The sequence below is a fragment of the Pseudorca crassidens genome, chromosome 7 (assembly GCF_039906515.1).
Source record: "Pseudorca crassidens isolate mPseCra1 chromosome 7, mPseCra1.hap1, whole genome shotgun sequence".
Classification (NCBI taxonomy): domain Eukaryota; kingdom Metazoa; phylum Chordata; class Mammalia; order Artiodactyla; family Delphinidae; genus Pseudorca; species Pseudorca crassidens.
In genome coordinates, this window is record NC_090302.1 from 82,697,174 (window position 1) to 82,710,818 (window position 13,645).

Genomic DNA, 13,645 nt, shown 5'->3' on the forward strand with positions numbered 1-13,645 from the left:
TTTATGCCCTTAAGTGTGTGGTAATTTGTTACAGCAACAATAGGAAACAAACACAGAAGAGTTAGAGTATGATGTGGTAACAAACAACTTCCAAATCTCATTGACTTATCACAGCAAAGGCTTATTTCTTATTCACATTACTAGTCCAGTGAGGGCCAGATGGGGGCTCTGTTCACTATTGTCAGCCAGGAACCCAGGCTGATGGAGGAACCATCATAACGCATGCTTCCATGACCACTTCATCTTTACATGGCAAGTAGTTCATAAACCTTCCTCCAGGAAGAGACGGAGTACCATGCTTCACATTTCACTGGCCGAAACAAATCACATGGCGGCGCCAAAGTTCAGTTGGAGAGGGGACATATACTCCTACACATGGAGAAGGAAGGAAACTGAAAATGGGGGACCAGTCCTGGAGACTCCTCCAACAAGGGAAAAGAGCCTATTCTCTCGGTCCCTGTTCTTATGGAGTTTATGTTCTGTGGAAGATGGAGACTGACAAAAAAAAATAGAAACAAAACCCTACTAGAAAACAAATGGGATCAATTTCAGAACTTGATAAATGTTATGGAGAGAATAAAACAGGGTGATGTGATAGAGTGATGGGGTGGCTCCATTTGATTGGTGGTCAGGGAAGAACTCTCTGAGAAAGCGGCATCTGAATTGGGAGAGGAATGACAAGAGCCAACCATGAGATGATCTTGAGACAGAGTGCTTCAGAGGGATCCAAAAATAACTATTTTCTGCTGCACTTAAGAAATACAGAAATCTTGGGGAAAGATATTTCCTTTCAATCTGTTTCTACAGGACTGAACAAGTGTTCATGACTGGAGGAAAATTGACGGTGCACAATGGCTCTTAGACTGATGAATATTCTGTTACAAAATTTCAATAAACCAGAATTTTGTATGAAACAGAATGCCCTTCTCATCACAGGACCCTAGGACCCTTGGATTTGGACTGGTTTCCAAAAGACTGGTTAATGCTCTCCTGGAAATGACAAGGAGGAAAATCTTTGAAACAGCAGTCAGGGGACTCAGCAGAGAATGGCTGAGCAAGGGAAGTTGCTGCAGTGCTTGATTTGAACTATTTTGCTGCATGACTCATGCAAAACACCCAAGGTTTTGGTGAGGCAAAGTGTCAGGCAATGTGGAGGAGAACAGTGCACAGAACCTCTATGATAAACTAACTGGCAGGAAAGGTTGTCAAAACATCCAAACTGTGAGCAAAAGTTCAGAAGCTTCTGTTTGGGACACACCCAGAAAAATAAATAGCTCTGGATCTTGTTGGGTGGAGTTGGGATAAAAAAGGAGCACAACCTCTGAGCGGAAAAACATCCATAGAGAGCTGCAAAACCTGGGAGAAGGAGAGATAGAGAGGTAAAGTTCCTTCTTTGAAGAACAGAGCAAGAACAGTCCATCAGAAGGTACCTGGGGCAAGGACAGGATACCTGACAACATTGAGCCTCCAGAAAAGTCCATCTACTTCTACTCCTCTGATCCATGCTCTGCTCCTGGCCACTGGGAGCCTGTCTCTCCTTCAGGGCCCTTCTCCTCCATGGAGAACCTTTGGTACAGCTGGAAACCTGCCCTGTCCTTCATCTGCCAATAGCAGACAGCAGAGGGCTGAACCCTGCCTATTTATCCTTGACAAATCTAAACATTCTCCTTTCAACCCTCATTGACAGGTGGAAGAATTCATTCTGGAGTAGGGAAAAGAGGATGGGACTTGTCATTAGGGAATATGGATTTAAACCTTGGCTTCTCTTAGATTGAAATTTTTGACAGAGTTTCAATAAAAGAGGATTTTTTATGAAGTGAAATGCAATTCTCACCGCCATGTAACCTTATTTAGAATGACCTTCTGGTCTACCTGGAGAATTTCTTCCAATTTGTCAGTGGTCTAGAGCCAGAGTTTCTGCCTCTGTGACCCTTTCCTGGTCACAGAAGACCCTGTTTTCTGCTTAATGGTTGACGCTGGTAATATCCATCCTCTTAAGAGCAAATTTTCCCCTTAGCTAAACGACAAGCCTTGCCCTGAGCCTTCAATGAGATAGTCATGTTAGGTAACAACTCTATAAGCCTAATTGTTGAACTAGAAACACATAGTTTTGGGGTAGCAGATTAAAAATAGGCTAGGGTTGTTACTTAATACTGAACCTCAAATTCCAAGCAATTGCCAGGGTATGTGTGTTGGATAGTACGCGGATTTTTGGCAAGTAGCGTTAGGCACTCATATGTTGTGTCCTGCATCACATACCCTTGGCCCATCTCTGATTTCATCCATAGTTTCAGTGGATAGTTCTAGATAAGCTTGAAATGTCCCACCACAAACCCAGACTTTCTCTGGTATCTTGGCAGCTTGCCCAATTGATATGAAAACACAGTCCTGAAGTGTTCGGAAACCAGAGCTCCCATACACAGGCCGCAATTAAACGGGGGAGGAGGCCAAGTCTGGGGGCCTTTGGTAGGTGAATTGGGAGGTCCTGGCAGAACCTGTAACAAAATGTCATAAACTAGGTGAATTAAAGCAATAGAAGTTTATTGTCTCAGTTCTGGAGGCTCAGGTACAATATTAAGGTGTTGGCAGGGCCATACTCTCTCTGACAGCTCTAGGGGAGAAGCAGTCCTCATTTTGAGGGCTTGGGCAGGTCACTTTACCTCCCCGAGCCTCAGTTTGTGCTTTTATAATTAAGCATAATCCTATCTTCTATGTCTGGAAACTCATGAGTTTCACACATAACACTTAGAGAGCTCTTAGCGTGACCTTTGAACATAGTAGGAGCTTTACAAATGGTAGCTCTAATCATTTATTGTCATTTATTTTTGCTTAATAATTATATTATTTATCATTGGATTTTATTATTTAATTATTATCATTTACTATTATCAGTTAACAGGTCAGTTTAGCCCCTAGACCAACGGGAATAAGCCAAGTTTGGTAATGGAGGACAAAAGAATCTTACGGAGTCTATCAGTTAACTATCCCCACAACAGTGCTGCATAACAAACCATCTCAATACCCAGTGGCGAAGGCAGCAGTCATTTGTTTTCCATGGATCTGCGGGCAGCTGACCCTGGCTGAGCTCTGTTTCTAGTGTCTCTCCTCCTTGTCTTGGCACCAGCAGGTTGACTCTTCTGGGACCAGGGTTGGCCTGTGATTTCACGCTCACAGTCTCTTAAATAAGAATTGTAGTAGGCAATTACACAGCTACTTTTTTTGCAGTCCCCAGCTGGAAAAACTTGTTCCTATTCTGATGCAGGACTGTGAATATCTGACTTGGGAAGGCATATCTGTTACAGGCTTTTGTGGCTTTGCTTTTACAAGAAAAGTTAAACCTTGTTTTGGCTAGGTAAGTCTTGAAAAGATCTTGATGGGTCCTGAAACCCTGTTTTCTAATGTTTTCTTGACCATTCTTGAAGACTCTTTGAGTTGCTATAAAATTTGAGTTTTCACATCTTGAATGACTTGCCTAACTTCTATCAGCCAGAGTGGATAGAAATTGCTCAGGAGAATACTTATCGATGGAAGAAAGGGAGATAAGAAAGTAAACAACACATAGGACAAAACACATACAACTCTGGATATCAAGAGCATGTGCTCACTGGCTGAGAGATCTCACAGTATGGGACACTAACAACCATTGGCCAGGAGCTTCAGTAGGATCTGTGTCATGTCACTTCATTGGCTGAGAGCAATGGTTAGCATTCAGATTGAGAAACAGTGTGCTGTACTGGACTGAATTTTATATTATACACACTCATATATGTATGTGTGTATATATATATATATATACACACATACATATATGTAATGTAAACATATGTCTATGTAAATACATTTTAAAATGTCCACCTTTCTAATACATTACAAACTTTTTCAAAAAAGAAATTATTTCAAAGATAAATAGCATTTTAACAAATGATCAGGGTAGGTGTGTATAGCTTTTCTCCCCTTAGGATACTGCAATTTTGCATTTTCAACTGTCTTGTCACTAATCCTAAATTCTTGATTACCGTGCTGTCAGCTGAAGAGGAAAACTAGAAGATAAGCTTGTAAAAACACCCAGACAAGAAGCATTTTAAGTAGGGCAAGTGAGCTGGGTTGTAACAAATCTGGAGCAAAATAAGAAAGAATGGACACCCTCACTTTATGGTTGAGATGACTTTGAAGGAGGGAGATTTAAAGGGAAACAGCAATGGTTATGCCTTTTCTGATTTAGACAGATCTGCACAGGAAGTACCATGTGTGACAGTAAATGCAAATGTGCTTCTGTCCCTTCTACAAAATCTCTTCTGTTTTCATTTATTATTTTTTACTTATTGGTTAAAAACAATCATGTCAGAAAGCTATGGAAACAATATAAAATGAAAGTACTTAGTGAACATGCTGCAAACAACTGTTTAGATTCTTTCCTTCCAATTCAATTACTATCAGACTCCTCTTTTTTATAGAGTTCAGATGTGAACTAGTACGTATATTTTTGTTGGCTAATAGTCGGAGAGTAATGGAAAGGAATTTGGGAAGTTGTCAGTAGGGGTTCCCTTCCCAACTCCTTTATAGTCCTGGCTCTGCTTCCATTTCCAAAGTAGTTTATACCCCTAGCTTAACTGAATACTGATTTTAAGATCCACACACTTCTCTCTATTCTTATAGTAAAGAGTCATTAGAAACATGAGCCAGTAGACTGACCCAGTGTAGCCATTCACACCATGAGATCTTCTTTTGCTTCCGGCACTTTGTAGCTATATGTGAGCTATGTCACCCACAAGATGTGGACCATAGTCTAAGGAGTTTGGGCTGACAGCATCCCCTGTGGGTGGTCTCCTTTTATGTTTTGTTTTCCTTTGGTTTTAAAGTAAACATTATTTTGAAAAATTCTAACTACATCTTCATGGACTTAAGGAGGGAGGGTTCTGTGGTTACTAAGTCAGGAGAATGTGGAGGAATTCAGTGCACGGGCTGGGAGACCTTGGCCTTCCATGTTCCTGGCTTAGAGGAGGGGGGTTGGGACGGACAAAGGAGCAGAGCTTTGCAGGGAGGGGGCGGTAATGGGGAGAACCCAGTGTCCTGATCCTTCCTCAACTGAAGGTTCCTCTCCTGGTTGGTATTTATTTTAATGATGATCACTTAATATTGGTTAAAAAGGCATTCTTCTTCAGATCCCTTTCCTGTAGCTGGTTTGCATGGAAATATAAGGCAGATTCTGATATCTTTGTACTGGAGTAGATTCATTCAGGCTTACTGAGGCAAGTTGCAGTTACTTTACAGGAATCATATTTGCAAAGTTGCCTGTTAAAAACTCTTCATTCATTCTGTATCTGGCTATGCTTTTCTTCATATATGCTGACAAAGTACAATATTAAAAAGTTAAAAACACAGTGGCTATAAAAATATATAGTAAGCATATATAAAAGATTTAACTAATCAATGAGGGTACCAGCAGGTTGACAAAGCAGCTACAAAGACAGCTATGAGAAACTGATACCTATCCTGATCTTTCTTTTTCTCTTCCCTCCCTCCCTCCCTCTCTCTCTCACGCGGGCCTCTCACCGTTGTGGCCTCTCCTGCCGCGGAGCACAGGCTCCGGACGCGCAGGCTTAGCGGCCATGGCTCACGAGCCCAGCTGCTCCGCGGCATGTGGGATCTTCCCGGGCCGGGGCACGAACCCGTGTCCCCTGCATCGGCAGGCGGACTCTCAACCACTGCGCCACCAGGGAAGCCCTCTCTCTTTCTTTCATCTCCATAACTTACATATGTCTGAGTGGGACAGGATCACTGGGATAGGATGTCCCGGCAGGGCAATATGCGGCACTTTGTGAGACTATGGTCTCTGCCATACAGCAATTATCACTGACTGATCTACAAGTTAACATCTAACTTTACCCAGTCTGGGGCTTTATCATAGAAAACGAGAGTCAAAGTTACCTGTCCTAGAGCAGGGGTCAGGGCAGCAAACACCCTGCCTGTAGGCTGTTCTCTGTAGTCTAGGGTCACAGCCATGCCTTTCCATTTAGCATAGCCTATGGCTGTTTTCGCACTACTGTGGCAGATTGAATAGTTGTGACAGAAACCATATGGTCTTCAAAGCTGAAAACGTTTACTATTTGGCCCTTTATTGAAAGTTTCCAGCCCCAGGTCTAGAGGCTGAGGCCAATAACCCTTTCATAGGCCTGATAGGAAATGCTCTAGAATGACCCTGAAGCCTTGATTTAAAGGTGTGGATTTTTCTCAACAGCATTATGCATATGTGCAGAGTTGTATGTTTTACCTTAAAAAAACTAAACTACCAAACGTATTAATTTTCAGAATAAATAGAACTGAACAGAGTTTGGGCTAATTCCTATTGCTCTTCAGCAGTGACTTGCTCCAGGAGATCTTCTCTGAGTCTCACCCTATCCCCCTGCCCTGCCCTGTCCCTAAGGCTGGATCAGGCACTTGCTGGCTCTGGTGGGCTCCCAGTGTCTGTCTTAGCACCATCACTCTTTTTTTTTTTTTTTTTTTGCGGTACGCGGGCCTCTCGCCGCTGTGGTCTCTCCCGTTGCGGAGCACAGGCTCCGGACGCACAGGCTCAGTGGCCATGGCTCACGGGCGCAGCCGCTCCGCGGCATGTGGGATCTTCCTGGACCGGGGCACGAACCCGTGTCCCCTGCATCGGCAGGCGGACTCTCAACCACTGCACCACCAGGGAAGCCCTAGCACCATCACTCTTTTAATTAAAAAAATTTTTTTTACTTATTTATATTTGGCTGCATTGGGTCTTCACTGCTGTGCGCGGGTTTTCTCTAGTTGTGGCTTGCGGGCTCTAGAGCGCAGGCTCAGTAGTTGTGGTGCAGGGGCTTAGTTGCTTCGCGGCATGTGGGATCTTCTCGGACCAGGGCTCGAACCCGTGTTCCCTGCATTGGCAGGCGGATTCTTAACCACTGCACCACCAGGGAAACCCAGCACCATCACTCTTCGTCTGTTATCTGTGTGCCCCTCAGAACTGGCTACATAACTTACAGGGGTCAGTGCAAATTAAGAAAGCAGGGCCCTTGTTCAAACATTATGAGTTTCTGTACAGCAACACTAGGGCAATAAACTGAGTGCAGTGTGTGACTGCCCAGTTCATACACCCGTGATGCTGCCCTGGCTCCACTCACTGGAATTTGATCTCCCTGACCTGTTCACCTTTGCATCCTAAGCACACAGAATATCTGACACATAGTAGGCACTGGACAAATATATTTGTAGAATGTTATTCATTATCAACATGTTCTGTAAAAAAAAAAAAAAAAGACTTGGATGATTTTATTTTTGAAAATTCTATTGATTTTCAAAGCCATATTTATTGCATAAAATAATTATATGCACATATTCAAATGTAGGAGCAGGCTTTATTGTGCATTTAGTATATTACACGAGTGTTCACTTTTCTTCATCCTTTTTTCTTTCTGCTCCTCAGAGTGAATAATTTCAACTGTCCTATCTTAAAGTTGGCTGCTTCTTTCTTCTGCCTGCTCAGATCTGCCATATGAACCCCTCAACTGGCTATTGCTATTCTAGGTGACACGGGATCTTCATCCCCTGACAATGCTTCTGGCCATGTCCCCCGTGTCTTCACAGGTCACAGTCTTCTGAGCCCCTTTGCTGGATATAGCCACTTCTTCTGGATCCCTTTGTCTAGGCCTGCTAACTGTGCTGCCCCTGCACATCCCAGGCTGCCACCTGGTTCCTCCCCTGCTTCTCCCAGAAGCTACCTCTCCTCCTGGTACAGACACTCATTTGAATGGTATTCTGTGGAGAGGACGGAAAGAAGATCTGACTTCCTTAGGTTAAATTTGTTAGGGGAGTATCAAAGTGGTGTGCCTCATGTCTCAATGTCTTGGCACACTTGGTGGAATGGCATTTGTGGAGTTTACTTTTTTTGACTTTCGCTCCACACCCACACGCTCACACACCCGTATAAAATTCAGACACAGATTAAGGTTTGGAGACATATCTTTGTAACACAATGCTAGGCTTTTCTGCCAGCTCAAGGTTGTCGTATGGGATTCCTTTCCCATAAAACTCTGTAGGCCTTCATGGAATAGACTTTTCTGGAAGGCGTGTTTATCAGGCAGGTTCAGACAGTTCTCTCCCCGCACGAAACATGCTGACTCTACCTGCCCTGTTGCCCTATTCACCTCAGCTTCCTGAATAACTAAAGACATACCTTGTTTTCCCTTCATTTCCATTGAACTATTCAGATCCTGTGGGAGAATCAATGACTCATTCAGTACAATGGAGAGCCTGTTTATATTGTAATTAACCAAATTTATTTAACATGTTTTACGTATTCAAGGTTTCAGATAGTTTGTCATGTTTGCTCTGAGTCCATATTTAGGAACACAGTATAGCTGTATATGCATATTTGTCATGTTCTGACTGGTCATATTGGCCAGAATAAGAGGGAACAGCAGATCGTGTTTAGGCAAAGATTCGGTTCCAGGCCATCACCCACACGGTTGCAGGAAAAAACCAAACAAACCATAAATGAGTACAAATGGGTTGTGAGTTTTAATTCATGATGATTAATGCACAAAGTTTATATTTGAAAAGTAAAATATACCTCATATCAAAAAATAAACTGTAGCTGAAACCTCTCATGGGATTTTTCAAAAGACTTTTGAAAAGTTAATTCCATCTTAAAAGCCAGCACCATAAATGGCATTTATACAGCATTTACCATGTGCCAGGCACTGCTTTAAGTGTACCACAAACATAAACTCATTGAACCCACAGCCCTATGATGTAGGCACTTTTAGGTATTATATCCTACTTCACATCTAGACAGGGTTTTCCTGCTCTTTTGCAAATATATGCCCCTGTTTACAGAAATGGGCCATGATGCTTATTTTGCGTTAGAATGTGTGTATGATTTCAAACTACATCTGCGGGTCATCGTGATTTTTCCCATCAACAACAGCAAATTAATACAATTTTCCTCTAACAGTAGTTCTCGTAAGTCTCTTAGCAGGTTTAAAAGGTTTAAAAAATAATTTTATATTTGTCTTAGAGAAGAGCAAATGTAAGGATAATCTATCATTTTGTCAGGTTAACTGGTCTAATGAAGACAGTTGACATAAATTAAATAAGCAGGTGGAAAGACATGAATTAGTTAACCCTCTCAGAAACTGTTCATGTACACTAACCAGTTGAAAGACACTAGCCATCCCATATATGCATACATTATTCACACGTATTATTCATTACATGTAGTTAATGTCATGCATATGCCCTGAATTTTCTGGTTTGCTAACTATTCTGCCCACATAAACAGATTGCTGATTGTCAAACCACATGTCCTGGTTGCTGTTTCAGAAGCTACCATCACTAGATGATAGAAAAAGGTCCATAAACACTGTTGGGTGTCAGTGTAATTGAGGCAAACTAGAATTCCCCCCCCGCCCCCACCGCCGACAATCAGTAAGTAGTACTAATTTTTTAAAAACATGAAACGTGAATCAAAATCTCTTTTGAAGCCTAAACCAGAATATGCAAAATAGTTCGGGTTAGTGTATCTAAAAGGAAGTTACATGCTTCATGTTCCTAAAGTTTTTTGCAAGTTCAGGCAGCACATACCGGGTTGCTTTTATTTTTAAAAGAAAATTTAGCCCTTTTTGAAGATTCACTCGTTATCACTTTTATCATCGTTTCGGAAGGCAAATATTTTTGTTTGGCAATTCCACAAGGATGCCTTTTGCAAGAGAAAAAATTAAGGTGCCACAAGGATCAAAAACGCACGCAGGACCAGATGCATGCTACAGGCCACTGGGCATGTACATTTTCATCTCTGTTGACCTGGTAAGCCTAGTAGTATAAATACACGTTTACCCCTTTAGTTATTAGCCAGAGTAGAAAGCAAACGGTGGGTGTAGGGGAGCTGGGTGGAGGTGGGTCTGAGTTCTGACTCTACCGGAGCATCAGCCTTGTCCCCTGCATGTGACTCAACAACCCACAACTAGCTGAGAGGAGGAGAGGTGGGGACCCGCGAGTCACACCCTCATGGACTTTCCCTTAGAGTAGGTCTTTTCAATAATTCTACACTAGTAGGTGGAGACGGTCATTGCTAAGCCATCATGCAATCCTTGCTTTTGGAAGCAGGGAGCCTGTGAACCACGCGCTGAATAATAACAAACGCAGAACAGTTCCAAGAGCCAGGCACTATTTTAAGTGCCTTACGTGTACTCATCCTTGACAACAAGCTCTTAAGGTAGGGACCGTTTTCATCATCTTTATTTTTTTATTTAAAAAAAATTTTTTTTTCTATTTTTTTGAATTTTATTTTGTTAATTTTTTTATACAGCAGGTTCTTATTAGTAATCTGTTTTATACATGTTAGTGTATATGTGTCAATCCCAACCTCCCAAATCATCATCTTTATTTTACAGGTCAGAAAATGGAACCATCTGAGGCAAAATAACTTGCCTGAGGTGATGCAGCCATGGTGACGGAGCTGGATTTGAACACAGAAGTCTGATAAACCTCCTACCATGTGTCTCTCCCAGAGAAGGTAGCCAAATCATGATGCTTCTCTGGACTTCCTCCACCACCTGCTGGGGTACAGGTCCCAGAGTGCTTCCTTAGAGTTGAACCAAGAGTGCTGACAGTGGCTTTAATGGTTGTTAGTGGGACTGAATGAAAGGATGTCTATTGGATGTTTGCACAGAGTTGCTGCTCAGTTAAAAAGAAAAAGAGAAAAAAGTTCTTGAGCTACAGTGAGACACCCAAAGAAATGTTAAACAAAATTCATGATTTGTTTAAATTCTGTAGCAAAACTGGAAGTTTCCAAAACTAGAATTTCTTTGCCTCATTAAACTATGGCTTCCTTCTTTTTATTCTCCTCAGTATGAATTACCTTATGAGTTTTCTGATCCCTAAAGTAAAAAAAAAAGTTTATTGTAAAAAAAAAAAAAGATAACAGAAAACCAAAGAAGAAAGTGAAAATTCCTTGAAATCCTACCAATGAGAGGAAACATCTATGAAAATTTCACTCTCTATCCTCTTGGAGTTTTCCCTGTGTCTTTATATATGTATATACATATCTAGATGAAAGGTTGGGGGAGAATGGATAAGGCTATACAATCTTGTTTACCTGCATTTTTCACTTCATGTAATGTGGACGTTTTGGCATGTCAATAGATCTAGTTCCACATCTTCATTTTTAATCATTACAAACTGCTTCACTGAGTGTATGTTTCATAATTAAACGTTCCTCTATTGAATGACACTGATTATTTGCTTTATTGCTACAATAAACAAGCCTGGATGATTAAAAGCACATCTATTTCTTCTTTTTGATTACTTCCTGAGAATAAATTCCTAGAAATAAAATTCTTTGATCAAAGAGTGTCCATTTTTAAGGATTTTAATGTATTATGTCTATTTCCATTTCCCTCCCTCCCCCAACCCCTCGAAAATTGTACTTTTTTTTTTTTTTATTATTCTCGGTTTTGGTAAGAGAGTGTTTATTTCCCCACATAATTGTCAACAATGGGTTCAATAATATTGGGTATTCACTCGAATTTTTACCAATGCAATAACTAAAAAATAAAAAATAAGTAAAAATAATAAAATGGTATTTCATTGTTTTAATGTGCATTTCCTTGTTTACTACTAAAGTTGCACTTTTCTTAGGTCTGTTTACTAGTCACTTGTATTTCCTCCTTTGGGAAGTGACTGATCATGCCCATTTTCCCTTTTTCTTTTCTTTTTGGCTATTACTGTTTTTTATATATTAAGAACATGAACTTTGTCACAGATGTTAAAGCTGTTTTTCCTGTGTGTTGTCTTTGAATTTATTTATGACGTTTCTAACCATACAAACATTTAAAATATGTCAATTTTTCCTTTAGTTTCTACAATTGATCTCAAGATCTTTTCCACATTAGGATTATAAAAGCATTCACCTATATTAATTTTACCTTAAATTTTTGAATCTACCTGGAACTTATTTTGGTATATGACATAAAGAACTGACCTAGCTAGTCAAATTATTTGTTCACTAATTAATCCATATTTGCTTTGGAAATGTTTAGTATTTTTAGTGGGGAGAGAAAAACCAAGACATTATACTTGTTGGGTGAAACTGAAGTCCAGCTCCATAAGAACCACAAGCTGTCTTCCTGGTAGCAGTACTTAATACTTGGACTGTCCATCAGTGGCCTTATCAGCTTTGTCATGAATGCCACCTTTATCTAAGATCTGGATAAGTTTTCTTCTTTGATCAAAGCCTTGGGAAGGGCTTCCCTGGTAGCGCAGTGGTTGAGAGTCTGCCTGCCGATGCAGGGGACACGGGTTCGTGCCCCAATCCGGGAAGATGGTCCGTGAGCCATGGCCGCTGAGCCTGCGCGTCTGGAGCCTGTGCTCCGCAACGGGAGAGGCCACAACAGTGAGAGGCCCGCGTACCGCAAAAAAAAAGCCTTGGGAATATCATGCTCCATCTAACAAGTAAATCGACAAGTTCTTGGCACCAGTGAAAAAATGAAGGGAGCAGAAAAGCTTTCTTCTGAAAGAAAGCAGCAACCAAACAAATAACTGGCCCAACACAAGTTGAAAAGCCTTCTAGGAGCGACAGCCAATGTGAGGATTAGAGTGATGGGAGTGTCTCTGTGTCACATCATTGCACCCACCTCATTAACTGGCGTGGCCGCTAGGTGGGTGGATCTCAGCTTGCCTCACAGCCTGTACTAAGTTCAGGACACCTGGAAACATCAAACATGGAAGGAGATCACACAAACCCCTGCCTGATGTGATGGAGTGGTAGCCCTTTTTGTCAGGAAACTCTCTCTTATATCTAGCTGACTTAGGCTCTTTGAATTTAGTTGGGTTCCCTCTGAAAACTGGTGCCCACGGCTTGCTTTTCTCTGCACTGTGAGCTGTAAGCTATCAGACGTTGTCCTCCAAGCTTCTCTTCTTTCACAAGCAAAGCCGTTTTTTATTTGGATGAAGTGACCTCATGATCTGAACCAATTAGAAAAATGAACATGAGAGGGAAAAACAGGATACAGCATCAGATTTTCCAGAGGTCCTGACAAAAATCTTTTCTTTCTTTTCAAATCGGAGGATAATTAAAAACATAGAATGTGCCATATTTTTTCTTGTCTCTGTTTAAAAGAGGACCTTGTTGATTAATTAAATTTTATTCAAAATTCCACTTGCAAAAGAATGTGTATTTATCTCTACTTGGTATTTAGTTATGCAGCTATTAATTCAGTCCATTTTTATTGAACACATACTATGTGAAAGGACTAAAACTAGTATTTGAGTTTCTGCCAGGTACTGTGCTAGGTGATTTTAAGATACTTCCTCATTTAATCTGCACAAGAATTTTGTGAGAGAGGTATTATTATACCCATATGACATGTGCAGAAACCAAGGCCCAGAGAGGTTGTGCCTTATTTCAGGACAGTCAGCAGGCACGTGTTGAACCTGGGATTAAATGCATATCTCTCTGGATTCTTGGTCCATTTGTTCTTCCTATTCTAGAAGTGTTTCTTCTCCTTTTGAAAAGGATCTTTTTATTTCTCTCTAATTTAATTGCTTTACTGTTGGAGAACATGGCCTACGTGATACTTATTCTTTGGATTTGTTGAGGCCTCCTTTGTGGCCTAGCACATGGTCT

General features: G+C 41.2%; 1 long non-coding RNA gene across 1 annotated transcript in view; it reads left to right on the top strand.

Moving 5' to 3' along the window:
- Window positions 1–11,323, top strand: part of LOC137227992 (uncharacterized) — a 231,709-nt gene extending 220,386 nt beyond the window's left edge. The window contains exon 4 of the long non-coding RNA XR_010945099.1: window positions 10,413–11,323. This is a non-coding gene — a long non-coding RNA (uncharacterized lncRNA). The remainder of the gene's footprint in view (window positions 1–10,412) is intronic.
- The last annotated feature ends 2,322 nt before the right edge of the window (window positions 11,324–13,645 follow it).